The sequence below is a fragment of the Gopherus flavomarginatus genome, chromosome 3 (assembly GCF_025201925.1).
Source record: "Gopherus flavomarginatus isolate rGopFla2 chromosome 3, rGopFla2.mat.asm, whole genome shotgun sequence".
NCBI lineage: Eukaryota > Metazoa > Chordata > Testudines > Testudinidae > Gopherus > Gopherus flavomarginatus.
The window spans coordinates 25,650,558-25,677,410 of NC_066619.1; the positions used below are offsets into that span (position 1 = coordinate 25,650,558).

Here is a 26,853-nt window from a genome sequence, read left to right on the forward strand (position 1 = left end):
CCAGGGTTGTGAGCTCAATCTTTGAGGGGGCCACTTAGGGATCTGGGGCAAAAATCAGTACTTGGTCCTGCCAATGAAGGCAGGGGGCTGGATTCAATGACCTTTTGGGGTCCCTTCCAGCTCTATGAGATAGGTATATCTTAAAAATAAATAAATCTGTGTAGCCCAAACCTTGTTTAAAATGGTTTAATGTTAGACAGTGACTGGGTTATGTTAACACCTCTGGCCTATATATACACCATCTACATTAACACAATACACCTCACTCCCATCCTAATAGGATACACAGGTTCCCAAGGAAGGGACCAGAGCTGTACCCTCTGGTATAGCAGCCATTACCAGCATATATAAGCTAGAGCAGCTCAGAGGCAGCTCACACATACACCTAGAGTCATCGAGGCTTTGGCATTCCTAGAAATGAAGGGTGCCCAAAGATGGAAGAAAGCCGCTTCACTTTCTGTTCCCCTTGGGTTCTGCACCAAGTTCAGCTCAGTCAGACCGCGGACATTATATAAACAGGGCTAGGCTCTGGATGAGGTGTCATAAACAGATAAGAAAAGTTAATAGCACAGAAGTACTTTATATCTCTTTGACTGTAAAGGGTTAACAAGTTCAGTAAGCCTGGCTGTCACCTGACCAGAGGACCAATCAGGGGACAGGATACTTTCAAATCTTGAGGGAGGGAAGTTTTTGCGCTGTGCTGTTAGTTTTGGTTGTTGTTCACTCTGGGGGCTCAGAGGGACCAGACGTGCAACCAGGTTTCTCTCCAGTCTCTCCAATACAGGCTCTTATAAGTTCAGACTAGTGAGTACTAGGTAGATAAAGCGAGTTAGGCTTATGGTTGTTTTCTTTATTTGCAAATGTGTATTTGGTTGGAAGAAGTTCAAATGTGTATTTGGCTGACAGGAGTTCAAATTGATATTTTGCTGAAAAGATTTTAATTTGTACTTGTATACTTAGGCTGGGAGGGTGTTCCCAGTGTCTATAGCTGAAACACCCTGTACCTGTTCCATCTTAAATTTACAAGATCATTTTTACTATTTTTCTCTCTTTAATTAAAAGCTTTTCTTGTTTAAGAACCTGATTGTTTTTTTATTCTGGTGAGATCCCAAGGGACTGGGTCTGGATTCACCAGGGAATTGGTGGGGAGAAAGGAGGGAAGAGGGAGAGAGAGGCTGATTTCTCTCTGTGCCAGGATTACTTTCTCTCAGGAAGAATCTGGAAGGGGAAGAGAGAAGGAGGGGGGAAGGTGCATTTTCCTCTCTGTTTCAGGATTCAAGGGGTTTGAATCACAGTGATCTTCCAGGGTAACCCAGGGAGGGGAAGTCTGGGAGAGGCAACGATGAGGGAAAGGGTTTACTTTCCTTGTGTTAAGATCCAGAGGGTCTGGGTCTTGGGGGTCCCCGGGCCAGGTTTTGTGGGGACCAGAGTGTACCAGGCACTGGAATTCCTGGTTGGTGGCAGCGCTACAGGTTCTAAGCTGGTAATTAAGCTTAGAGGAATTCATGCTGGTACCCCATCTTTTTGGACGCTAAGGTTCAGAGTGGGGATTATACCATGACATGGGGTAAATCAGATAGAGAGGAACATGGAAGGATAGTGTAGACATTTAGAAGTTTGTGATCACAGACATACATTTCAGGACCAAAAGGTTATGATGTCGCCCATGTAAGTCCATTGCCCTATGTGGGCAGTATTAGCACCCTGGATTTTTTTTTCCTAAATCATTTTCATTACTACATGTAGTTCTGGATGTTGCAGCTTTTCTGCTGCCTTTTTACTTTGATCCATATACATTAATCATTCTGTGTAAAGTAAAGTAGTTTCTCTTAATTGTGACAGTGCCAGGTCCTTTCTTAGCTTCCGTCTGTGATCATTTGTATTTCAGCCTGCCACCCTCTAAAACAGATCTACGGTACAGACTTTTCCTATTGTCTTCAAAAAACAAAAGCAAACTCACACCTCTGTGCATGGTTGAAAATTGGTCAAGCTAGTTTTAACTGATGTAACCAATCCTTATGCAGGACTCTGATTGCTATAGCAATAAGTAATAGTTTAACGAAACAGAGCAATTCTCCACATCTAAATACTGCTTAATAAAGCACACACTGCAAAACAAACTTGTTTTACAAAGCCTTTCAACAACAACCTCTGCAACACTCTTAAACTGCTTCAAACGGGTACTGCCACCTGAAATAATATGCAGTTGCAGAACTTGTTTGTCTGGTCTGTACTAGATCTGAGCAATTTGGAGCAAGGACTGTGAGTCATATGTCTGCAGAACAGTGAGCACACTGTCAATACTCAATGAGCAGCAGCAGCATAGGGACAGATCCTGCTGGCCTTCAAAGGGAGTTCCAGCTGAATAAGACCTGCAAGCATTACCCTCTACATACTAGCAACTGGCAATCTTCCAAATGTTCAAAGGTTTAGCAAAACACACAGATGTTTGTTTGTGTTTAAATACGATTTTTTATTACAATTAATGAGGCTGAAGATCTTCTGATACATGCTTCCTCCAGTCATGCCACAAAACAGCCTCTCTCACAATGATTCTGAGGTGCTGCGGAGGCCTCAGACACCAGTGACTTCAGAACGAGTTTAGGCCCTCAGACCTTCAGGGGTCATGCCCAATATTTCTTCTCCCCATGCTGGTTGAAACCACTTGAGGTGAAATTCTTCCCTTGAAGGCTAAAGTGGGACCTGGAGGTGCGAAGACCTTGTGCTGGCCCTGGGCCTATAAGTGAATTTCACCATCAGTGTCAAAGAACGTAAAAGGAAAATGTTGAGGGATCTTTTCAAGCTTCAGAAAAACCTTTGATTTGGGTATAGATAGAGTTTTGAGGGAAAGTCCTTATTTTATCCTGACCAGGGACGGCTTTAGGAAGTGCAGGGCCCAATTCGAACAGTTTCGACGGGGCCCAGGCAGGGAAGACAAAAAAAAAAAAAAAAAACGTAAAAAAACATGTGGAGCTTGTACTAACTGGTTGGTGCTCCGAGTCTTTGGCGGCAGGTCCTTCACTCGCTCCAGATCTTCGGCGGCACTGAAGGACCCGCTACCGAAGACCCAGAACAAGCGAAGGACCCACCTCTGAAGTGCTGCTGAAGATCCGCAGCGCCGCCAGGTGAGTAAAAATTAAAAAGGCACCTCTAGCCAGAGAAGAGATTCTCACTGGGCGCGGGGCCCTCTGAGGCGCGGGGCCCGATTCGGGGGAATTGGTGGAATTGGCCTAAAGCCGGCCCTGATCCTGACAACATCTCTCTAAAACAACTTCATTAATACACACTGATAAGTCACCTCTAAAACAATAGACATGAACAACAGCAATCATATTGCTCAACAAAGCAGAAAGATTTATCCTTAGGGTGAACATTTTAACTTTTCCCTTTTCTTTTTAACACACACTAAAATTGCCTCTTTGTCTTTAAAATCACAAGTTGTCTGTAAAATATAAAAAGAAATTATAGTTAATATACTGTAGGCCTGGTTATAATGATAATCCACCAGCACAGATCTTTGAACTCATATGGGGTCTCATTGACTGGGATTTATATTTGCAATTTCTAGTCATTTGCACACAGGGTACATTCTACCCCCATATTACACAGCAGTATACAGGCAATGTTTTCTGAGACGAATGCCATGAAAAGTATGTAAACACCAATCAATCAATCAATTTCGTTTTTTATATGACCCTAAACACCACAGTACCCACTTACTCTGCAGCAAGCTAGACCTACATTCTTTGGGAAGATAAGCAGTCCAGTACAGCAGTCTGAAAATGTGGCAGCTTCACACAAGTTAAAAAATAGTTCTGTTATTGAATTAAATGTAAAAATGAATAATACAATAACTGCACTGTTCCTTCTGCTATATAATTTGATATTACATTCAATTTATTTTATTCAATCCCTACATTTTCAGTGGCTGAAGAATTTTATATTGAAAATGTGTAGCTGTATTACGGAAGTTGTCAGGCAAATGAGCAGAAGACAGTGGTGCTTTTGGTACCTGGGAAGGAAGTATGCGATTCTGGGATAAGTGCACTTGCTGGATATTATAATTATCTCCAGTAAGAATTAACTATATTGATAATGATATTTGCATCATTAGCTTTCAAAATTAACACCAGTCAGTGGAGCAGTCTACACATCTCAGAGCTACATCTGCAGACATCAGCTGTGTTCAGTTGTACTTAAGACCTGACCAAAAGGCCACTGAGGTCAACAGGAATCCCCCCTTCCCCGGGTCCCTCTCCTTGTGCCCAAGACCCCTCCCCTCCCCTTCTTCCCCTCTGTGTGTCTCCCCATCCCTTCTGCCCCTCCCCTTCTGCCTCACTCCCCCACTGCAGAGGCCAAGACCCCAGCCCTGGTGTGCTGGGTGGCATGGCGAGCTCCAGTGTGCTGGGCATCAGCACCTCCAGCCCCGCTGCTCTGGGGAGCAGGGCTGGCCCTGCTGCATTGGGGGGGCGGTGCTCCCAGCCCCCGTGCTCCAAGCGGCCGAACTGTCCCCAGCCTCAGTGCACTGGAAATCGTAGAGAGGGGGGCTGGCTGGGGGGTGGAGTGTAGGTGGGGCCACACTAAGCTGTTTGGGGAGGCACAGCCTACCGCTGCCTACGATATCCACCAGCCATGACTTCCTGCAAAATAGTCAACACCCTCACCTCCTATTGGGGAATAGGTATATTTAAGAACTAGGTTTAAAATTCAGGAGCTCTTGGTTCCCAGTCCAGCACTTAAACCACTGGACTATAACTCTTACAAAACCACTTTTTACCCTAGCTGAAGAGTTTGATTCCTTACTTAAATATCTTATTTATTATAGAAGCAGCAGCCAATAGTTAGGAATCTGACAACATTATACTATAAACCATTTTCCTTAGTTATTTTTAACTTTGCAGCCCAATTATTAAAATAGGTTCTATAAATCCCCAACTTTGGAGCAAATTAACTTGACTTTCTTTAGAAAATTAGTTGGAATTTTTTAAAATCTGTTTTAAAACACGAAGGCTGATAATTTATAAAGTGAAGTATCCTCTTTGGCATTTCTGTATGTGTGGCATTTTCATTTACATATGAGAACTAGCTAGAGTGACTGCAGTGAAATTACATACCATGACATTTTAATATGTATTACAGCATGACTGTGACCGAAAACCTCCTTGATACTGCAGAATAAAAGTCATGGTGGTTATCTTAGTATCTGCATAATATGCTGAACATTTTGTCCATGTTTTTCCTGCACACATCTCTATCTACCACTCATGTATCTCACTAGTGCACCGAAAATGAAATTCACCAAGCAAGGCCTTCCACTCAGTACAACCCAGGTGGTACCACTGTGATAAGTAGAAGTGTGGATGGAGCAGCTGCCCAAGGACCCTGTGCCTGTGAACTGGGGAGGGAGCTCTTTGCCAACTTTGAATATAGCTGTACAGAGGGGAATTTGGGGCAGGCTTATACAGTAACTCCTCACTTAATGTTGCAGTTATGTTCCTGAAAAATGCGACTTTAAGTGAAACGATGTTCAACTAATCCAATTTTCCCATAAGAATTAATGTAAATAAGGGGGTTAGGTTCCAGGGAAATTTTTCTCACCAGACAAAAGTCTAATTGTGTGTGTGTATTGTGACAAAGTTCCTCCTCTACCTTGGCGGGTCCTGTGCTTATTGGCAGATTTGCTCACCTCAGTGATCTTCCCCACAGTCTGGGTCAACTCCTCCTGTGTCTGATCAGGAGTTGGGAGGTTTAGGGGGAACCTGGGCTCACCCTCTACTCCGGGTTCCAGCCCAGGGCCCTGTGGATTGCAGCTGTCTATAGTACCTCCTGTAACAGTTGCATGACAGCTACAACTCCCTGGGCTACTTCCTCATGGCCTCCTCCAAACACCTTCTTTATCCTTACCACAGGATCTTCCTCCTGATGTCTGATAACGCTTGTACTCCTTAGTCCTCCAGCAGCACAGCCTCTCACTTTCAGCTCCTTGTGCCTCTTGCTCCCAGCTCCTCACACGCACTTCCTCTCCTCTGGCTCCTCCCTGCCTGACTGGAGTGAGCTCCTTTTTAAACCCCGGTGCCCTGATTAGCCTGCCTTGATTGGCTGCAGGTGATCTAATTAGCCTGTCTGCCTTAATTGGTTCTAGCAGGTTTCTGATTACTCTAGTGCAGCCCCTGCTCTGGTCACTCAGGGAACAGAAAACTACTCATCCAGTGACCAGTATATTTGCCCTGTACCAGACTCCTGTATCCCACTGGTTTGGGTCTGTCACATATCCCTCCCCACTGCTCAACACCAAGGGGCTGGGCAGCTTGGGATGCCAGATAGTGCACACATGACAAGCCATCAGCATTGCCATGACAGCTCCCTGCTCTGTGTTGCACACGGAACTGGAAAGGTTGGAGGGATAAGAACCACCTGGTCACCCTTGTGTTCTTCTCCTTGTTACGCTGCATCCATTGAAGAGAGGCATGGTCGGTCACGAGGACAAATCTGCGCCCGAGCAAGTAGTAGCGCAATGCTTCCATGGCCCATTTTACGGCGAGGCACTCTCTCTCCACCACTGCATATTTTTGTTCCCTCAGAAGGAGTTTCCTACTGAGATACAGAATTGGGTGTTCCTCCTCCCCGACCATCTGTGATAGAACAGCCCCCAACCCAAATCCGATGCATCTGTCTGCAGGATAAATTCCTTGCTGAAATCAGGGGCTATCAGTACAGGGTTACTGCAGAGGGCAGTCCGTAGGTCTGTGAATGCTTCCTCTGCTGCGTCAGACCATCTGACCAGATCAGGTCCACGGGCTTTTACTAGGTCCGTCAGGGGGCTTGCCCTTGTGGCAAAGTGGGGGATAAATCGTCGGTAATTCCCCACTATACCTAGGAATGCCCGGACTTGTTTCTTGCGACGTGGTTGGGGCCAATTTTGGATGGCCTCCAACTTGTTCACTTGGGGTTTTACCAGACCTTTTCCCATAATGTAGCCAAGATATTTGGCCTCCGTAAACCCTATAGCGCACTTGGCAGGGTTTGCTGTAAGTCCAGCTCGACTGAATGTATCAAGGACTGCTTCTACTTTCTCTAAGTGAGTTTCCCAGTCTGTGGTATGAATGACCACATCGTCCAAGTAGGCAGCAGCATAACTGTTATGCGGGCGTAATAGCTTGTCCATGAGGCGCTGGAAAGTAGCTGGGGCCCCATGTAGTCCAAAAGGGAGGACAGTATATTGGAAAAGACCCTCAGGTGTAGAGAACACAGTCTTTTCCTTTGCATCTTCTGCAAGGGGAATCTTCCAGTACCCCTTTGTCAAGTCTAGAGTAGTCAAGTACCGGGCATCACCCAGACGGTCCACTAGCTCATCTATGCGAGGTATGGGGTACGCGTCAAACTGGGATACTTCATTTAGTCGCCGGAAGTCATTGCAAAACCTTGGGCACCAGCACGATTGGGCTGGACCACTGACTGTGGGATTCTTCGATGATCCCCAACTCCAGCATTTCTTTAACTTCTGCTTTTATTTCCTCCCTTTTGGCTGCTGACACCCAATACGGCCTCATTGTTATTCTGGCCCCAGGGTTCGTGATGATGTGGTGACATGTCTCGGTTGTTCGACCTGGTTTTGTCGAGAACACATCTTGGTTCTGGAAGATCATCTCAGACACCTCATTCTTCTGGTCTGGTGTTAAATCGGGACACACTCTCACCTGTTTGGAAGGCTTGTTTTCCTGGGTTAGGTCTTTTTGGATAGTTATGCATGCCTCCTGTGTGCATGCCAGGGTTTCAGAAGGTTGATGCGATAAATCTGTTCTTGTTTTTGGCGTCCTGGCTGCCGAACCTTGTAGGTTACTTCCCCCACGGGTTCAACCACCTCATAGGGCCCCTGCCATTGGGCCAGAAGCTTCCTTTCTGCCGTGGGTACCAACACCATCACCTGATCCCCTGGTTGGAACTGTAGGACTTTTGCCTGGCGATTGTAATAGGTTCTCTGGGCCTCCTGGGCCTTTTCCAAATGTTCCTGTACAATAGGGGTGACACAGCCTATCTGGTCTTGCATCCGTATTACATGCTCTATTATATTTCTCCCCTCATTGGGTTCCTCTTCTCAGATCTCTTTGGCGATATCTAGTATGCCACGGGGGTGACGCCCGTATAATAACTCGAAGGGGGAAAACCCAGTTGAGGCCTGAGGTACCTCCCGGATAGTGAACATAAGGTAGGGCAGTAGGGTGTCCCAATCCTTCCCGTCCTGACTTACCACCTTCCGTATCATAGCCTTGAGGGTTCGGTTAAACCTTTCTACCAACCCATCAGTCTGCGGATGGTAAACTGAAGTTCTCAGGGTATGTATATGGAGCAGCGTACAGAGGTCCTTCATTAGCTTTGACATAAATGGGGTTCCTTGGTCTGTTAATATGTCCTTTGGTAGCCCCACTCAGGCAAAGATCCCCACCAGCTCTTTGGCTATCGTTTTAGAGGCTGTGTTCCGCAGGGGGACAGCTTCTGGGTAGCTAGTAGCTTAGTCCGAAACAACAAGTATATATTGGTGACCCCGAGCCGTCTTCTCCAGGGGTCCCACTAGGTCCATGGCTATTCGCTCAAGAGGGACCTCTATGATGGGAAAGGGTACTAAAGGTGCCCTCAGGTGGGGACGGGGACTGTGCAGCTGACACTCCGGGCAGGACGCACAGTACCTCCGCATTTCTTCATGTACTCCGGGCCAGAAGAACCGTCATAGGACTCGTGCCAGGGTCTTCTCTACCCCTAAGTGCCTGGTCCCGTCCAAAATTTCCTCTCCCGGGGCTAATCTGCCCAAGTTCTAGGGGCCCAGTCTCTGTTGCCTCTACTGGTTCAGAAGCGTTAGGGTAGGGGTCAGACTCAGGTGCTTCTCCCTCTTGGGTGGCCTTCTTTTCAGCTGCTCGGGTCCACCTACCTACGAGAACAACCCTCTGGCTTTGGGCCAGTATTCGGGTTCCCAAAGCCTTAGCTGCCCTCCTTTCCCTTTTTGACTTTTTACCCTGTCTGGGAATGGAAAATAAATCTGGGGATATTTCAGAGAAGACTAGGGGTTGACAGTCTACTGTGGATGCCTCACTAACTTCAGGGTTCCCCTCTTTCTCCAATCCTCCTACTGAGAGTAAGTCTCCAAACCCTGGGAAGTCCCTCCCTATGAGCACTGGGTATGGGAGTTTAGGGACTACACCTGCTGCTACCTCAGTAGTGTTCCCCTGAATCTCAATTTTTACTGGGATGGTGGGGTAATAACCAACTGTCCCATGGACGCATGTTATCCCCATACACTTAGCCCGCAGCAGCTGATTACACCTCAGAAGCTTCCCCGAGACAAGCGTGATAGCACTCCCGAAATCAACGAGTGCTGTGGTCTCTACCCCATTTAGCTTTACTGGTCTGTGGTACTTATGTGGGATTAGTGAGACCCCCACAAGGTGGATTAGGGAGCATGGATCTGCCCAGTTCCCCAGGTTACACTGCATAGGCTCCTCAGCATTGGGACACTGTGCAGCTATATGTCCCCACTCCCCGCAGGCATAACATCTGTATGGAGCCCTAGGAATTCCCCGGTCTCTTGGTTTGGACAATCTAACATCATAATCCTCTTCTCCCTCTGTGCTCTGACTCTTTGTGGCCTCTGGTGGGCCTTCAGCCCCTCTCTTTTTCCACCTGGGCCCTCCTGGTGGCCCAGTCATCCGAGCTCTAGGGCTTGATGCTGCTAGTTTAACCCGGGGTGCCTCTTCCTTAACTGGTCGGGTCAGCTCCTTTGCCGTCCTTTGCCTCTCTACCGGTGCAACAACCTCATCATAGGTGGACGGTTTGTTCTGGCTTACCCAAGCATGAAGGTCTGGCGGTAGTCCCCTCATATATCGGTCAATGACCAGAACCTCTAGTATCTCTTCCGGACTCCAGGACTCCGTTAGCAACCACTTTGGTGCAAGATGGATGAGGTCATACAATTGGGACCGCGGGGTTTTGTTTTCCTGGTACCTCCACTCGTGATACCGTTGGGCCCGCACTGCGGTCGTTACCCCAGATCTGGCCAAGATCTCTGCTTTCAGCTGGGGGGAGTCTGCTGCAGCCTCCTCAGGCAGATCATAGTAAGCCTTCTGGGCCTCTCCACACAGGAATGTGGCAGGGATGCCAGACCACTGATCTCGAGGCCAGGCCTCCCGTAGGGCTGTCCTCTCAAAGGCCAGGAGATATGCCTCTACATCATCCTCCGGCGTCATTTTCTGCAGCCAATGGCTGGCCCGTATGATCTGCATCCCATCATGGCCACGGTTCAGCTCTGTAAGGGTCTTTACCTGGTTTACCAGTTCCCGCAACATAACCCGGTCTTGAGAAGCCCGGTCCATCAGCAGGCAATTAGTCTCTTGCTGCAGCCACACTGCCTCCTGTCGGGCAGCTGCCTGGACACGGGTAGCCTCCTGCTGGGCTGCCGTAGCTTGTATCAATGCTTGTACTAAGTCATCTATTGTGGTGGAAAAAAAAAAAACCTTCTACCCTTTTTTTTTTAAAATCACCCTCCTTCTTCTGCCGCGTTGTGCACACCAAATCCCACCCCTGACACCAGTTGTGACAAAGTTCCTCCTCTACCTTGGTGGGTCCTCCGCTTATGGGCAGATTTGCTCACCTCAGTGATCTTCCCCACAGTCTGGGTCAACTCGTCCTGTGTCTGATCAGGAGTTGGGAGGTTTGGGGGGAACCCGGGCCCGCCCTCTACTCCAGGTTCCAGCCCAGGGCCCTGTGGATTGCAGCTGTCTATAGTACCTCCTGTAACAGTTGCATGACAGCTACAGCTCCCTGGGCTACTTCCCCATGGCCTCCTCCAAACACCTTCTTTATCCTCACCACAGGATTTTCCTCCTGATGTCTGATAACGCTTGTACTCCTTAGTCCTCCAGCAGCACAGCCTCTCACTTTCAGCTCCTTGTGCCTCTTGCTCCCAGTTCCTCACACGCACTTCCTCTCCTCTGGCTCCTCCCTGTCTGACTGGAGTGAGCTCCTTTTTAAACCCAGGTGCCCTGATTAGCCTGCCTTGATTGGCTGCAGGTGATCTAATTAGCATGTCTGCCTTAATTGGTTCTAGCAGATTCCTGATTACTCTAGAGCAGCCCCTGCTCTGGTCACTCAGGGAACAGAAAAACTACTCATCCAGTGACCAGTATATTTGCCCTCTACCAGACTCCTGTACCCCACTGGTTTGGGTCTGTCACAGTATATATATATACATATACACACACACATATATACACACACAGAGTATAAGTTTTAAACAAACAATTTAATACTGGTACACAGTGATGATTGTGAAGCTTGGTTGAGGTGGAGGAGTCAGAGGATGGGATATTTCTCAGGAAATGCCTTACTGCTAAATGATGAACTAGCAATTGGCTGAGCCCTCAAGGGTTAACTCTCACACTCTACAAGGCAGCACGAAAGGAGAGAGGACAGAGAGAGACAGAGACACACACCCTGTGTGTGTGTGTGTGTGTGTGTGTGATGCGCATTTCCCCTTTAAGTATGAAGAGTGGGGTAGGAAGTACACTGCTTTGTTAATTAGATCAGCAAGCAGAGACCGGACCACAGCAGCAGCTGCCTAGAAGCTCCCTCTGTCGTGTGTCCCCCCTGCTCTATGGAAGATGGGGTAAACGGGGTGCAGGAACAGGGGGGAGGGGGACACCGTGACATTAGCCCCCTTCTTCCTCCCCTCCCTCCCACGCTGCAAGCAGGAGTCTCGGGGAACAGCTCCAAGGCAGAGGGCAGGAGCAGCACATGGCCGTGAGGGGCGAGGGACAGCTGCAATTACTAGCCTGCTGAGCAGCTGCTGCACAGGGAACTTAGGGGAGTGGGGAGCTGATGGGGGGCTGCCGGCCCACCCTGGTTCCAAGCCCCCGCCAGCTAGCTGCAATGGACGGCTCTTCCTGCAAGCAGTGGACAAAGCAGGTGGCTGCCAAACGACGTTAGAAGGGAGCATTGCCCAATTTTAAACAAGCATGTTCCCCAATTGATCAGCAACATAACAATGAAACAACGTTAACCGGAATGACTTTAAGTGAGGAGTTACTGTACTACATTCAGCAGGGGGATCTTCACATGGTATAGAGCTGCTGTAGTGACTCATATACCATCCCTCTTCCTGCAGCCAACAGAAGGAGCATGAGGCCATGGCCACCTGGCACAAGATGAGGCTGTTTGAAGGCTTCTCTAACCTACTCATGGGATTGACCCAGTACTGAATTGCCCAGGAGAGGGAAAGCGTAAAGGTGGCTTAAAGTTACCTTTGCACTGCTCAATCCTTAGCTGCACTAAATGCTTCTTGACCACAGCTGTTTTTCTGATCCCACATGTTAGAGCTCATAATTTTGTGAGAACAAAACCTCTTTAAGAAAATAAGTCTGCCATATTGAGTGCACAGTAATGAATCTCCAAAACATAACAGTAACAAATGTTTGTGTTGAAGAATCTTCTGGAAAAAAGCCAATTTAGTGTAACTAACTTTTCAGCTAAAAGTTTTAAATTTTAGAGAGATTTCAATTTAAAAGCATTAACTTCTGCACATCACATTTCAGCACATACAGGAAAAATTCACCCTTTTTGGGAGATGGCTCTTGAAATGTCAGTAATGCAGGTCTCAGGAATTTTGTATTAAATGAAAGAGTTTTTATTGGAGACTCAAGTTAGCTGTGTTACTGCAATGTACTCAGACTCAGACAAGGAGAGGACATGTCTTTTAATGACAGTTCAAAGTATTTCATTTTCCATTCAAAAAGATTTGGACAAATAACTAAACGGAAAAAACAAATAAATGGTATTTGTCTGAACACAGTAAGAAAGCTATTTATGTTTAAATGAACTTATTTGAAAACACGCAGGTCACCTTAAATCCAGACATACAACTGGATAAGATAGGTGAATGAAAGACCAAATCTAGAGGATTTATTTAGAATCCCATTAAAAAAATGCTGCAAAAAACTTTGCTGCCTATCTGCAATAAATAAAACATAAACAGCAGAGTTCCAGATGGCATGATGTGAACGTGAATTCATACGTACAGGGCTTCCTAGATGTGAAGGACAGATCAAGCCTTACATGTCATCTTTTCAGAAAACTATCCTGGAAATTGTTTCATACCATAATCACAGTGCAGATTAAAAGAAGGTTTTGAAAGTATTATATATGTTTTTAATGACCCTGTGGCTCTGGGCTGGAGGGAGTATGCTCAATTGTCCTGTGGAGATGGTACATGCACAGCCCAGTCACATGTAGGAGGTTGGAGGGGATGGCACATGCTCAGTCTCTGTGGCAGTGGTCCCCAAATTGTGGGGCATGCCCCATTTGGAGGGGTGCAGTGGGGCCCGGTCCAGCCTTGACGGGAGCAGGGAGAGAGTGCTACCTAACCCCGCTCTGCCCCAGCCCCAACTCCTGGCTGTGGCTCTGCTTCTGGCCCCACCCCCAGCTGCAGCCTGGGCCTTGGCCCCTGGCTCCCAGTCCTGGCTGGCTGGCCGCAGCTCCACTCCTGGTTGTGGCCCCCCAAGCACAGCTCTGCTCCCAGCCACAGTCCCTGGCTCCAGACCTGGCCACAACTCCGGCTTCAGCCTTGGCCTCAACTGTGGTCCTGCTCCTGGCTCTGGCTCCCAAACACATTTGGGGACAGGGCGTGGATGGGTAAAGAGGGGCATGAGGTGAACAGTTTGGGGACCATTGCTGTCTGGGAATTGTGCATGTGCCATCTGGCCAACATTAGCAACCCTGAAAAGTTCAAGCATGCTCAGTGAGGGTGGAATCTTTGGAGTTTTTAGTGTTAAACTCTAGCAAGTCTGTATGGAGCATGAGTAAACTACATTTCTTCCAAAGGCTTATAACTTCACCAGATTTTCCATACAAATGGAAAAAGGTACAACCTTGACATAAAGGCCACCATTCTGGCAAGTCCCTGCTGTAAACTATGGGGATGCTAGAAATTTTCAAAGTAAAGTGCTCAAGAATTTAACATGGACAAAACAATGTATTTTCCCATAGCTTCATTGTCAGAAACAGCTGAACTATTTTGGCTGAAATTTAAAAGGAAAAAAAAAATAGCCTCAGGCAGACAGCATGGAAAATTTCAGCCTGAATTATTAGTTTAGCAAAGTTATAAGCTAAAGAGAACAAGGTCTTTATAATGGGAAGTGTCAGGCAACCTTAATAATGGTTAGTGCTACCAGCCCTGCCTTTATTATAACAATTAGTTTAATTGCATAAAAAATATTTTGGCAATTCCCACTGAACTGCCTTGTGAAACTTCACTCTGGAGGAAGGTTTTTTCCTTGCAGTCTGCTTCACACTTCACTGGCAACTTATATTGAATGTTAAGTTTTACTTTACAGGCCTGATTCTCCCCTTGCTTACAGTATAAATCAGGAGTAAACTCCATTGAAGTTAATGAAGTTTCACTAGTGTGTGAAGCTGGTATGAAAGGAGAATCCAGCTCAGTGATTTATTGTGATGCTGTGACTTTTTTCTTTGTATCTTTCCACTTTGATAGAGCATACACCAGTGTCAGTCAGCATCTTCCCACTACCCTTCTGATAACCTTTTGTGGCTACTTCTTTTCGTTCTTTTTCTCATCAGTGACCACCAAAACGTACCCATCCTTAGCTTTTATAGGAGTTTTTTTGTTCCTGATTCTTCCCTCTCATTTTCTCTTTACTTTCCTCAAAGGCTTGTGTTAGGATGAGCTAGAGAAATAAGTCAGCACAAAACAAACCAATATTCTTTTTGGTTCACCTTTAAGATGAATATAAACCCGGATTTTGTTTGTGTGATGGGAGCAGACCAATGTTAAAAATTAAAATCTGGATTAACAATGCATAGAAATTATTAACATACTGATTTATATCATAGATTGATGGATTCGTTGAGTTATTTTCAAAACTATTAGTTTCGTAGCTAAGTAAATTGAGTTATATCATTTTATATTTCATCGGAGTTGAACAGCATCACATTTGTTAGTATCTTTATTATTGTTGTTGTTACTACTACCACATACATTTTAAAATCTGATTACTACAGACTTTACAGTCTATAATATTCACACAAAGACAGTGCTGGACTGGCTATATTAATATTAGCTAAAAAAAATGGACAGCATCCAACAATAACTGACTTCCATACTACTGATTTTGTTAAAATTAATTTCATGAAGACGACAAATTACAGAGCCTAACTTATATTGCCTTTGCTCGTACAAAGAAAATATCACTCTGACATGGACACAGTTCATAAAAATTGCAGGCAAACTTTGTACTTGACCCTGGTTCTTGATTAAAATTCAATGTATTATTTAAATTTGAATGCCTAAAATCTGATCTTGAATATTATCAACTGCAGCAGATTCTGGTTTAGCACTTGACACCATAAAGCTTAGGATTTCGGTATTTGAATTGTGAAAACTTCACTACTACTTTAAATAAAAGAGTTAAACATTGGATACGTGTAAGCTGAGGCAATTGGAAGTGACAACTGCAGTTTTAGCAAAGGTAAAAATATTATGTGTATAGAGCATAGTTGAAGAAGTGCTGTCCTTGAAGTATTTCCCCTTCATCACTATTTGGTCAGTTTCTATTTCAGAAACATGTGATTAAATTGTGATGGGTTTGGTCACAGAGACTCCCCTCGAGACTGTCAATATGCTGGGATACCATGGAGAACAACCTTCCTGCCAGAACAGGCACCCCTCCACTCCTGTCTTGCTGAGTTAGACACTCGAGTCAGCTCCAGCCGAGACCCAGAGGTTGGGCTTGGCCTCTCTGCAGTTCACTGAAACTGAAATTCACTCAGCCTAGGGGCTCCTCAGTTAACAGGGACTTTCCCAGTGCCCAGTGGAGCCTGGACCACAAATAAATCTGTTTTACTCTGCATAATGCTTATACAGGGTAAACTAGTAAATTGTTCACCCTCTATATCACCAATAGAGAGATATGCACAGCTGTTTGCTCCCCCAGGTATTAATCACTTACTCTGGGTTTATTAATAAACAAAAGTGATTTTATTAAGTATAAAAAGTAGGATTTAAGTGGTTTCAAGTAATAACAGACAGAACAAAGTAAGTCACTAAGCAAAATAAAACAAAACATGCAAGTCTAAGCCTAATACATTAAGAAATTGATTACACGTAATATCTCACCCTTAGATGTTCCAATAAGCTTCTTTCACAGACTATAGACTCTTTCTTAGTCTGGGCCCAGTCCTTTCCCCTGGTATAGTCCTTGTTAGTTCCAGCAGACATCTTAGGGGGTGAGCAGGGGTTTTCTCATTACTGGCAACCCTTCTTATCCTGCTCCACTCCCTTTTAAGGCTTTGGCACAGGGCAGGAATCTTTAATCTCTCTGGGTCCCCACCCTCCTCCTAAATGGAAAAGTACCAGATTTAAGATGGATTTCACTATCAGGTGACATGGTCACATGTCACTGTAAAACCTCTAGTCTCTATTCCCCATGGATTGGCGCACATGTACACAAGAAGGCTATCAAGAAACTAATGCAATTTACAACTGATTGTTTCTGGAACACCCTTAATGGCCTCCACATAATATGTTTACATCAGTGATACAAGTTTAGATCTTATTCTCCCAACTCCAGATATAGAAATAATATATGCAAACAAATAGGATGAACACACTTAGTAGATTACAAGCTTTCTAATGATACCATACAAGGGGTATTTAGCAAAAAGCATATTCCAGTTATGTCATATTCATAAGAATATTTTCATAAAGAATCTGGAGTGCGTCACATAAATATCAGTGGTACTAGTCACTGATCCAAAGTTCATTAAATCAATTAAATGATTCCCATTGATTTTGAAGGGTTTTGGATTAGATCTTTAGTCGACCAGAGGACAAGTAGCAGGAGGGACTAGAGAGTAGTCTGAAGCAAAATGTGCCAGGCTCTGAGTTTCTACAGAAGGTTTTTCTTTTAAAGACTAAGATATAGAATCATAGAAATAGGACTGGAAGGGGCCTCGAGAAGTCATTGAGACCAGCCCCCTGAACTGTGGCAGTACCAAGTAAAATCATCCCTGACAGGTGTTTGTCCAACTTGTTCTTAAAAACTTCCAATGATGGGGACCCAATAAGCTTCCTTGGAAGCCTATTCCAGAGCCTAACTATAATTTTAGTTAAAAAGTTTTTCCTGATATTTAACCTAAAGTCTCCCTTACTGCAGATTAAGCTCATTACTTCTTGTCCTACACCTTCAGTGGACATGGAGAACAATTGATCACCATCCTTTTTACAACAGCCCTTAGCATATCTGAAGGTTATTATCACATTCCACATCAGTCTTCTTTTCCCAAACCTAAACATGCCCAGGTGTTTTTAACCTTTCATCATAGGTCAGGTTTCATAAACCTTCTGTCATTTTTGTTGCTCCCCTTTGGACTCTTTCAAGTTTGTCCCCATCATTCCTAGAGTGTGGCACCCAGAATTGGATACTACTCCAGCTGAGGCCTCACCAAATCTGAGTAGAGCAGGACAATTACCTCCCATGTCTTATATATGACACTTCCATTAATACACCCCAGAATGGTATTAGTCGTTATCATCAAAACTACATCACATTGAGGACTCATATTCAATTTATGATCCAATATTACCTCCAGATTCTTTTCAGCAGTACTGCCACCAAGCCAGTTATTCCCCATGTTATAGTTGTGCATTTAATTTTTCTTTCCTACGTGAAGTGCTATGCCCTTGTCTTTGTCCAAATTCAACAAGATGAAATTAAATAATTTTCAATTTGTCAAGGTCATTTTTAATGTAAGCTTGCTCTCCAAAATGCTTGTAATCCTAGCTTGGTATTGTCTGCAAGTTTTATAAGCATACTCTCCTCTCCGTTATTGAAGTCATTATTGAAAATATTGACTAGTACTGGACCTAGGACTCACCCTGCAGTACCCTACTAAGTATGTCCTCCTAGTCTGACAGCAAACCATTGATGACTATTCTTTTAGTATGTTTTTGCAACTCATTGTGCATCCATCTTATAATTTCATCTAGATCACATTTCCCTAGTTTGCTTATGAGAATGTCATGAACTGCATCAAAAGCCTTCCAAAAAAAATAAAGATATGGCATATCCACTAGGCCAGTAACCCTTTCGAAGGAAATGAGGTTGGTTTGGCATAATTTGTTCTTGACAAATGCCTGCCAGCTATTACTTATAATCCAATTATCCTCTAGATGCTTACAACTGATTGTAAATAATTTGTTCCAATATCTTTCCTGGCATTAAAGTTAGGCAGACTGGTCTATAATTCCCTGGGTCCAACATGTTCCCCTTCGTAAAGACAGGTATGATGTTTGCTTTCTCCAGTCTTCTGGGACCTAAACTGCCCTCCAGGAATTCTCAAAGATAATTGCTAAAGGTTCTGAGGTTGCTTCAGCTAATTCCTTCCATATCCAAGGATGAATTTCACCAGGCCCCATCAACTTGAGTACACCTAACTTATTTAAATGTTCTTTGATATGTTCTTTCCCTATTTTGGCTTGCATTCTTTCCTCCTTGTTGTTAACAGTAATTGCGTTGAGTGGTCACCATTAACCAACAGACCAGATTTCTGGAGCATGAATCCACAACAACAAGATGTTACTAGCAAATTACAGAAGTTACTTTTTATTAATTTCATTTGTTTCTTCATAATTTTGTTAGACAATTTATATTTTGCAATACAGGAGTCTGCTCTTATTCAAATGAAACTTTCAGCTCAATAGCTAGTGCACTCACATAAGCATAAATAAAGATGGTGCTGCTGTCAGAGAAGTATCAGAACTGCTTAGGCTGAAAGAATGAATATTAGATTAAAAGGAAAAAGAAATAACTATTAAACTAATTTAAGAACCCATACTTAGGCTCATTTACCACCTTCAGCAATCCTGCAGGAATTACAAACTGATTGGCGAGAACGGTCATATCACGTAATTGGCAGTCATCTACCAATCAGTTAGGTGGGTGAAAAACAAATGCATTTAAGGGACTAGAATGTAACTGATTTTTGTCCCCTGAAACCCATTTATAAAACCAGGATGAAGAAAAGCATTAATTTCCACTCGATCTTGAAATCTGCAGCACCATATCTTTTCCTGAGGTTGTTGGTAGATTAAAATGACTGCATTAGGCATACATGGCCAAATCCTCCCAGCTTACATTCACACAACCACCCTGAAGTCAATGGGCCTGATTCTGACGTCTCATTCTAGGTTTAGCCTGGTGTATATAAGTAGGCTTGGAATGAATCTATTAAAATCATTAGTTGTCTGTAAACTTTAATTTCACCAGATGCACAGAAATAGATGAAAAAAAATATGCATTAACAGTAGTTAGTTAGTACAGGGAGCAGTTTGTCATCCCCAGGCAGGAACTGTTCAGCAGCTGGCAGCTACTGCAGTCATGGCAGCACGAGGATACATTCCTACTGACAATGACCACGTGGCTGGGCCAGGAACACTTGCCCAGAGCAGCAGTGATTAAGTCACAGACAGCTACAACAGCTGCCAAGCAGTGCTGGAACTGCAGATCTGCTTGACCTCAAAGTTTAGGAAGAGCATGAATGCTATTACATTTGTGGCAGGGGCCCAACTTCACTAGTACAGTAAGAGTTGCCAAATTTGTCATTTTATGACAGTAATGGGTTGTAAAAAAAGCCTTAGAGGAATAGTGCAGAGAATACCCTGACCTCAAACTCAAAACAGAGGAAAAGTCTGGGAAGGGAGATGAGGATAGTTTGCACCACAAAGTTTATAAAACACATAAGTCTTCAGAAAGGCAAATCATGTTGCTTAACATTTGAACAGGATGTCTCATTTGAAATTAAGAGTCAAGCAAAGGTAACCAAAGCTTCAACAGGAGCCTGTTTGAGAAGAACGATACAAAAGAAAGAAGCCCAGCTGTGGATTTTCTATACAATATAGTGCATGCTTTGAGGAGAGTCCAATGAATGGTTTCTATAGTTTGAGCTTTTTATTAGCTCTGCTTTATAAGTATGCAGCAGCAGCACACACTGGCCCAGAACACTCTCAACTGGAAGAAAAATACCTGCCTCACATTTTTGCTCACCACCAAGCTGCAATCAAAGATCTTTGGAGTGGTCAGAAATTCTCCTTAGTAATTAAATGAAACCCCAAAGCTTTCCAGACTGCCAGCAATGAAAGTTCTTGCAGTGTTCAACAGTGACCAAAATACATAAATAAATACTATACTATTGAAATCATCTGTTGTTCCATGCAATGTAGGGGTCATTTTCATTTAGATTCAAGATGTGTTGTGAGAGTACAGCCAAATGTGGGAAAACTATGCACCAATTTACAGACTCTCCTTGATATACATGCAATGTTTAATAAAGGACTTGAAAGAAATGTATCCACATCTGCTGCACATTCCATGTATTGCTCATCTTATGCACGGATGTATTGATCAGGCAATACATTCTGGGACATGTGATACCTTTTCCAGTGAAATTTAAACATGCCAACAGGCAAAGGTGAAGAGAGGACTGCCTGAGCAGAGCCCCCAGCTTTACTGAATTTTGGAAAGCTATTCATTTTATTTTGGGATAATACAAACAACACAAATAATATATATACACACGTAGCATCTTTCATCTAAAGATCACAAAGGGCTTTAGCTTCACAACACTCTTGTTGTATTTTTAATTAGCCATTTTGATTCCCATTACAGACTGACAAACTCAAAATATACCACAAGCATAGCAGCTTGGTAAAGTCTGCAGATAAAGTTAGCATTTTTATATTGACAGTTCTTAAAAGCAAAACTCTGTCAAACTACCATTGGTTCTGGCATGGCACTTTGAACTTGAAGCAAGGCTGATTTTGACTCCTTTTCTGGTTCAAATTGTAGTTTGCACAATTCAGATCAACGGCAAATTATATTAATTTTCACACAACTGTCATTAGTGACGCTGAAACAGATCTACGGTAATTACAAACCACTTTAAAACAGATATTATTTGTGAGACCATTACCCCTAATATTGTTTTTGGCAGGCACTTTGCTCTGCTGTATTTTTACATGGTGTCGATGTATAGGCCAGTAGACAAATATTGTGTTGTAAATAATGCAGCACGTCTCAGTGGGCAAGTAGTACCACAGTGAGCTTAGCACAGAACACAAACAATCCTGTTGATTGCTATACTCTCAGGAGTGTGCCCAGTATTGAGATACTTCACTTGCTGCTATGTTCCCTTGGTAATGAAAGATTTGTATCTATCTATCATGATGTGGATTTCAAGTATCATGGACTTTAAAAAAAAAAGTATGCATCATTTTGGCTTGTTTTGCTAACATGAGCCCAAATCACAATTTTGTTTTTTATTGCTAATTTCAAGATGCCTTCTTTCCTTCTGAGAATTTATTTCAATCACTCATAAATTTAAAATGGATGTCAGCTGATTCACTTTGCTATTAGGACTGTGGGAAAATGGCATAATATTTTAATCTTTTCCACAGCAGGCTATGCATGTCCCCCAAACAAAACTGTGATTACACACACACACACACACACACACAAAAAGTTGGCACAAAAAGGAATGCTAAAACAAAACCTACTCATGTCTAAAATGTAGAAGAAACTGTTCAAGAACATTTCATGCTAGTGGAAACATTACTTATATAAAGCTGGCCAGGTTAGAGATAGATGAGCTCAGTGCAACTTTCTATTGTTGATGATGAAAGGGAGCCAGATATTTGTCAATAGGTTTTCCCTGGGCTTTGATTCATACTTTTGCTCAGCATCGCCTCTTTCCTGTATATTCCTGGTGCTACTACACACACCTCCTCTTTCCATCACCACCATTTCACCTGTGTGGCTCAGCCATTGAGACAAGTGCTGCACAATCCCTATTGCTAGGGAATTTTTTTTTCTGAGTAGCACTAATATGTGGCTAAACATCAGGGGGTGCTGGAGAACTGCTGACTGCAACGTGTATCAGCATGATCTTTCTCCTATACACTAATATATTTATGTCAAATGTATCCAAGGTTTAATACCATTGAAGTGAATGAAGTTACACCAGGGATGAATTTAGCCCACTGTTTATTCAGTGTTCTCAGTCTCTAACATCCTGAGACTCAAGCTGCTGCGGCTCAGGTTAGAGGCACAGATTGCTGGGCTACTTGCTAAGGGAGTGAATCTGAAGCTACTCCCCACAATGGGACTCAGCTGAGGTTCTTCGGGCACAGAGTTAGCAGAATAAAGCCATTACTGGGCAGAAAACACTGGGATTTTGAGATTCTGCTTCCCCTCCCTCCAATTTTCACAGTGCAACTCTCAGCTTTGTATAGGAAAATTCTCCCAGCATACATCCAGTCATTCATGTTGATGATTATGGATTTGTTTATGTGGGAGCAAAATGCCAATTTCGCCCTGCAAACAGTACGGTATTTGAGATTACAGAAAATAAGTGGTTTATGAAAAAAACAAAAACCAAGCACACTTTCATTTTGACCTAAAAGTTTTCCTTGCTGACAAAGAACTTAACACCTTCTTGTTTTTAAATATATCTGAGCTTTGCATGTTGAAGCAGCCCTGAAATTGGTTCAGGGAGATTCTAATGGGACAATGCAATAAAGTTGCACTGTGACCCTTAATCACAGAGTTTTATTTGCAGATAAAAATATCCATCTCCTTACATCTGTGAATATATAACAGAAACAAGAAACAAACAAACAAAAAAGTGCCAGGTACTTGTTTTTTTTGGCATAGTCTTGATAGATGAACCGGAGGGAGACTGAGGTGGGCCAAAAATCTCAGTGCAGTTTTAAAAAAAACCTCCTCTAAATTTTACCTGTGCTTTACTGATCTCTGGAGTTCAGCTAAATGCTGAGACTATTCATACAGTCCTGTACTTATATAGTACTTCTTATCTGAAGATCTCATAAGGTAGGTATTGTTATCCCAATTTTACACAAAGGCACAGGACTGTCAAGTAACTTAACCAAGATCTCACAATGAGACAAGCAGAGTTGGGAACAGAACCCAGGTCTCCCAACTCCTAAGTGGCAAACATGAGGCAACAGTGCTTCTTCCATGCAAATGCATAGGAAGTAACCAACTAGCCTCATTGTTCTGGAAAAAATATTTACTATACTACAATTTTTTCCATGCATCATATAAAATCAGAATTTATTGCGTTCGTATGTCAGATGCATATTTATTACAAACTGAAATAAATCCAGATGAATTAATATTAAATACAACTCAGCCTTTCACAGATAAATACAAGGTTGAACAATTTAGCATAAGCAGTTAGCACATATTCTAAGGGATTGTGATGCTGTATGATTGAACATGACCATTTAGGTCATTGATATGACTACTGTTTTACAATTGTAACAAAGCTTGTACAAAGTGTATCATGTAAGTGTCAATGGAAAAGTTATAATCCATCAAATATGATTATCCTATGAGCAGCTGGGGCTGGGGCTGGGGCTGGGGCTAGGGCTAGGGCTGGGGCCGGGGCCAGGGCCAGGAGCGGAGCGGAGCTGGGTGGTGCTCCCTCCCTGCCCCCTGTGGGTGCTGGCCCAGGCCCTGGCAACACCCCCAAATGGTCATCCATGCCCCACAGGTGGGAGCACCCTACAATTTGGAGACCTCGGGACTAATGCTTATATAAGTTTGGTTGTTTTTCTATTACATATGTTTATGCAGCTATTGAAAAAACTATTCCTGAATTTGAGTTTTTATCCAGCTGTGTGCTTGACTATAAAACCTTTTATCTTTATGCCCTAGCTACAGGTAAACATTACTTATTTAAAGCAAAAATTGACTACTGACCAAAGATATTGCCCTGTTAAATATTTACAGAGCCAGGGGAAGAAGCACTCAGAGTTATACACACCGCCATTGTGAAGTACATTTACAAGTGACTCTGGAGCCAGTGCTAACACAGCAAAAGAAATTAATTACTATAACTTTATTTACCAAAGCACTGATGCTTACTTCTTGCTGCTCACACACAATCCTCTTAAACTATAAAAAGTCCAGCATCTGCCTGTGCTAATTTAAAGAGACAAAAGTTGGTGAGGAAATATCTTTTATTGGGCCTGTCATAGCATTCTTTTTTAAATCTGAACCTTAGAGTCCAGGAATGAGATACTAGCATGAATTTTCCTAAGCTTAATTACCAGCTTAGATTTGATAGGCTGCCACCACCCAAAAATATAGTGTTTTGGGGCACTCTGACCTCCCCAACCCTCCCTGGGGACCCCAAGAACCCAGATCCCTTGGGTTCTTAAAACAAGGAGAAATAAACCATTCCCCCACCTTTCCCCCTCCCAGAATTTCCCTCCCTGGGCTATTCTGAGAGATACTGATCCAACCTCTTAAATTACCATACAGAGAAGCATCTCCCTTCCCTCTCACAAAGAGGCAAACAGATTCAAGGAAAACAGAGAGAGATTCTATCTCTCCCTCCTCCCGTCTCCCCCACCAGTCCTGGTGAGTTATCCCAATCCCCTGGGATAAAACAAGGGAAACAAGAAAAAAATCAATCAGGTTCTCTAAAAAGAAATCTTTTAATAAAAGAAAGAGAAAGTAAAGAATTATCTCTGTAACTTCAAGATGTAAATATACAGGGTCCTATAGCTTACAGATACCAGAGAGAGACTTTCCCCCCAGTACCAATACAAATCAAAATATTCCCAGCAACTACACATATAAAAGTTAACCAGCCAGATCCACAATTGCAAATAGAGTAAAACAATTAAAAAACCTAAACCGCCTGGTTTTTACCTTCTATTTGAAAAGAAACTTGGAGAGCCTGTAGTAATGTCTGGTCTTTCTCAGACCCTCCGAGAGAAGGACAAAGAACTCACACCCAAACTTCCCTCCACCCGAATTTAAAAGTATCTTGTCTTCTGATTGGTCTTCTGGTCAGGTGTCCAGTTTCCTGCTTGTAACCCTTTACAGGTATAAGAGACATTAACCCTTAACACTCTGTTTATGACAGGGCCAACTTCAACCACCTTGTCTCTCTAATATCCCAGGACCATCACAGCCACAACAGCACTGCATACATTAATTTAAAAATTTTTCAGTGAGGAAGGCAAGACCTCTCTAACACACAAATAAAATATGCCAGAAAGGGAGGAAGCTATTGGATTCCATTTGCTTTCTTGGATATATTTAATGGGTTCTTGGCTGTTATATTTAATGGGAAGAGGGGAGGGAAAGAAATATTGCTACCTAATGCACAGTGCTGAAAAGCATATAACCCAAAGAATATTGTGTAATTGAAGTAGTCATTTAATTTAAAAAAATTCAGAATATTTCCTTTCAGTTGTATGGTACAGTGATATCTAGGTATAAAAGCAGTTACTCTTCCAACAAGCCAGGCTATCCACCTTCCAACAAGCCAATAAGTAACATTTACATTTAAAGGAACACTGTCAACTCTGCATCTAATAAATTAAGGGGAAAAGAAAAAAGTTTCAGCGGCACTTGCCCTTCAGCACCCCATCAATTTTTGTGGCACTAGAGACAGATTTTCCTATTTTGAAAATGTTTTTTTCTTCTCTGTTGCAGGTGAAGTGGGGCAATGATGAAATGGACCAAATAGTGGAACTGAGTCAACAGGCATTGGGCACTTCTCACTCCCTCGGGGTACTTTGAAAATCCTAATCAGCGTCCTTTTGTCAGTGACCAGGACATGGGCACCTGTGCCTAGAGGTCAAAGCCAGAGCTGGTAGCTAGGAATCAAGACCCAGGGTCAGAACCAGAGTCAGAGGCCAGATGCTAGAGCCCAGGCTCAAAGTCACAAGTCAGGACCAACAGCCACGGGTCAAAGTTAGGGTTACCTGGACCAAGGCAAGAGCAGAGCTGGGTCCAAGCAGGAGGAGAGCAAGAACAAGAGCTGGAGCAGGAGTTATTCCAGCTGTGGGCAAATACTTTGAGTAACCATTGAACTGCCAGGCTTCAGAATTGGTATGCTGACTCTTCCAACCAATCAGACCACCTACTACAGGCAAGCCTTTCTGATATAAAATATGCAATTAAGCTTCAATGACAACATTTAAATCATACATAATGCTATTTGCTTTCAAAGAGCTTTTCAAGCTAACAGAGGAATTCTCACAGGTAGAGCTGGGTGAAATTTTTAGACCAAAAATTTTTTGGGGTGAAAAATGTAGTTTTGGAGTCATCAAATCACTTCATGATTTCATGTAGATTTTACCAAATTGTTTTGGGAAAAACTCTTAAAAATCCCTCCCCCCCCAATGCAGAATGTTTTGTTTTGACATTTTATAAAGAAAATCATTTTTAGTTCAAAAATTTTGTTCTGAAATTTAATTTTATTTTTAAAAGCTCAGCAATGTTTTAAAATACTCAAAATCAAAATGAAATGTTTTCTTTAAAATCTTTTGAATATAACTTTGAGTCAACAAAATTTTTGAAAAAATTATTTTTTTTTAAAAAAAATTGCACATTGGACCAATCTTTTTGAAATTGCCAGCAAATGGAAAAATCCTTCATTTGCCCAGCTGTACCCAAAGCACTTTTGGAAAGTACAGAGTATTCCATAGAGAAGGGCCCTACTTCTCAGATCCAGAGCCAAACCTCCCTAAAGTTTGGTTGCTTTTAGATCTAGGGTTTTCATTCAATCCATTATATTACATGTTAGGCACAGGCTGAAAGTTCCTATCTTCAAATTCAGGGGATAGAGAGTGGGTGTTTGATTCTGGAAGGTAGGTCAGGACCATGCCTAATTATAAGCCATATTTTATAGGCTGAAAAATGAAAGCAGAGTAGTTAAGTCATCAGGCAGTAGTTGCGAGGGCCAGAATTAGGAGTG

General features: G+C 43.2%; 2 protein-coding genes across 10 annotated transcripts in view; both read right to left on the minus strand.

The window, feature by feature from the left end:
• The window catches only part of AGXT2 (alanine--glyoxylate aminotransferase 2), a 346,088-nt gene that overhangs the window by 117,418 nt on the left and 201,817 nt on the right, over positions 1-26,853 (minus strand). The window lies entirely within an intron of this gene.
• Positions 1-26,853, minus strand: part of PRLR (prolactin receptor) — a 257,127-nt gene that overhangs the window by 81,410 nt on the left and 148,864 nt on the right. Inside the window, exon 4 of one of the 9 annotated variants that reach the window (XM_050943781.1) lies at positions 16,175-16,395. The exons of the other annotated variants lie outside the window; for them this stretch is intronic. The gene's annotated coding sequence lies outside the window, so the exon portion shown is untranslated. The remainder of the gene's footprint in view (positions 1-16,174; positions 16,396-26,853) is intronic. 9 annotated transcript variants of the gene reach the window in all.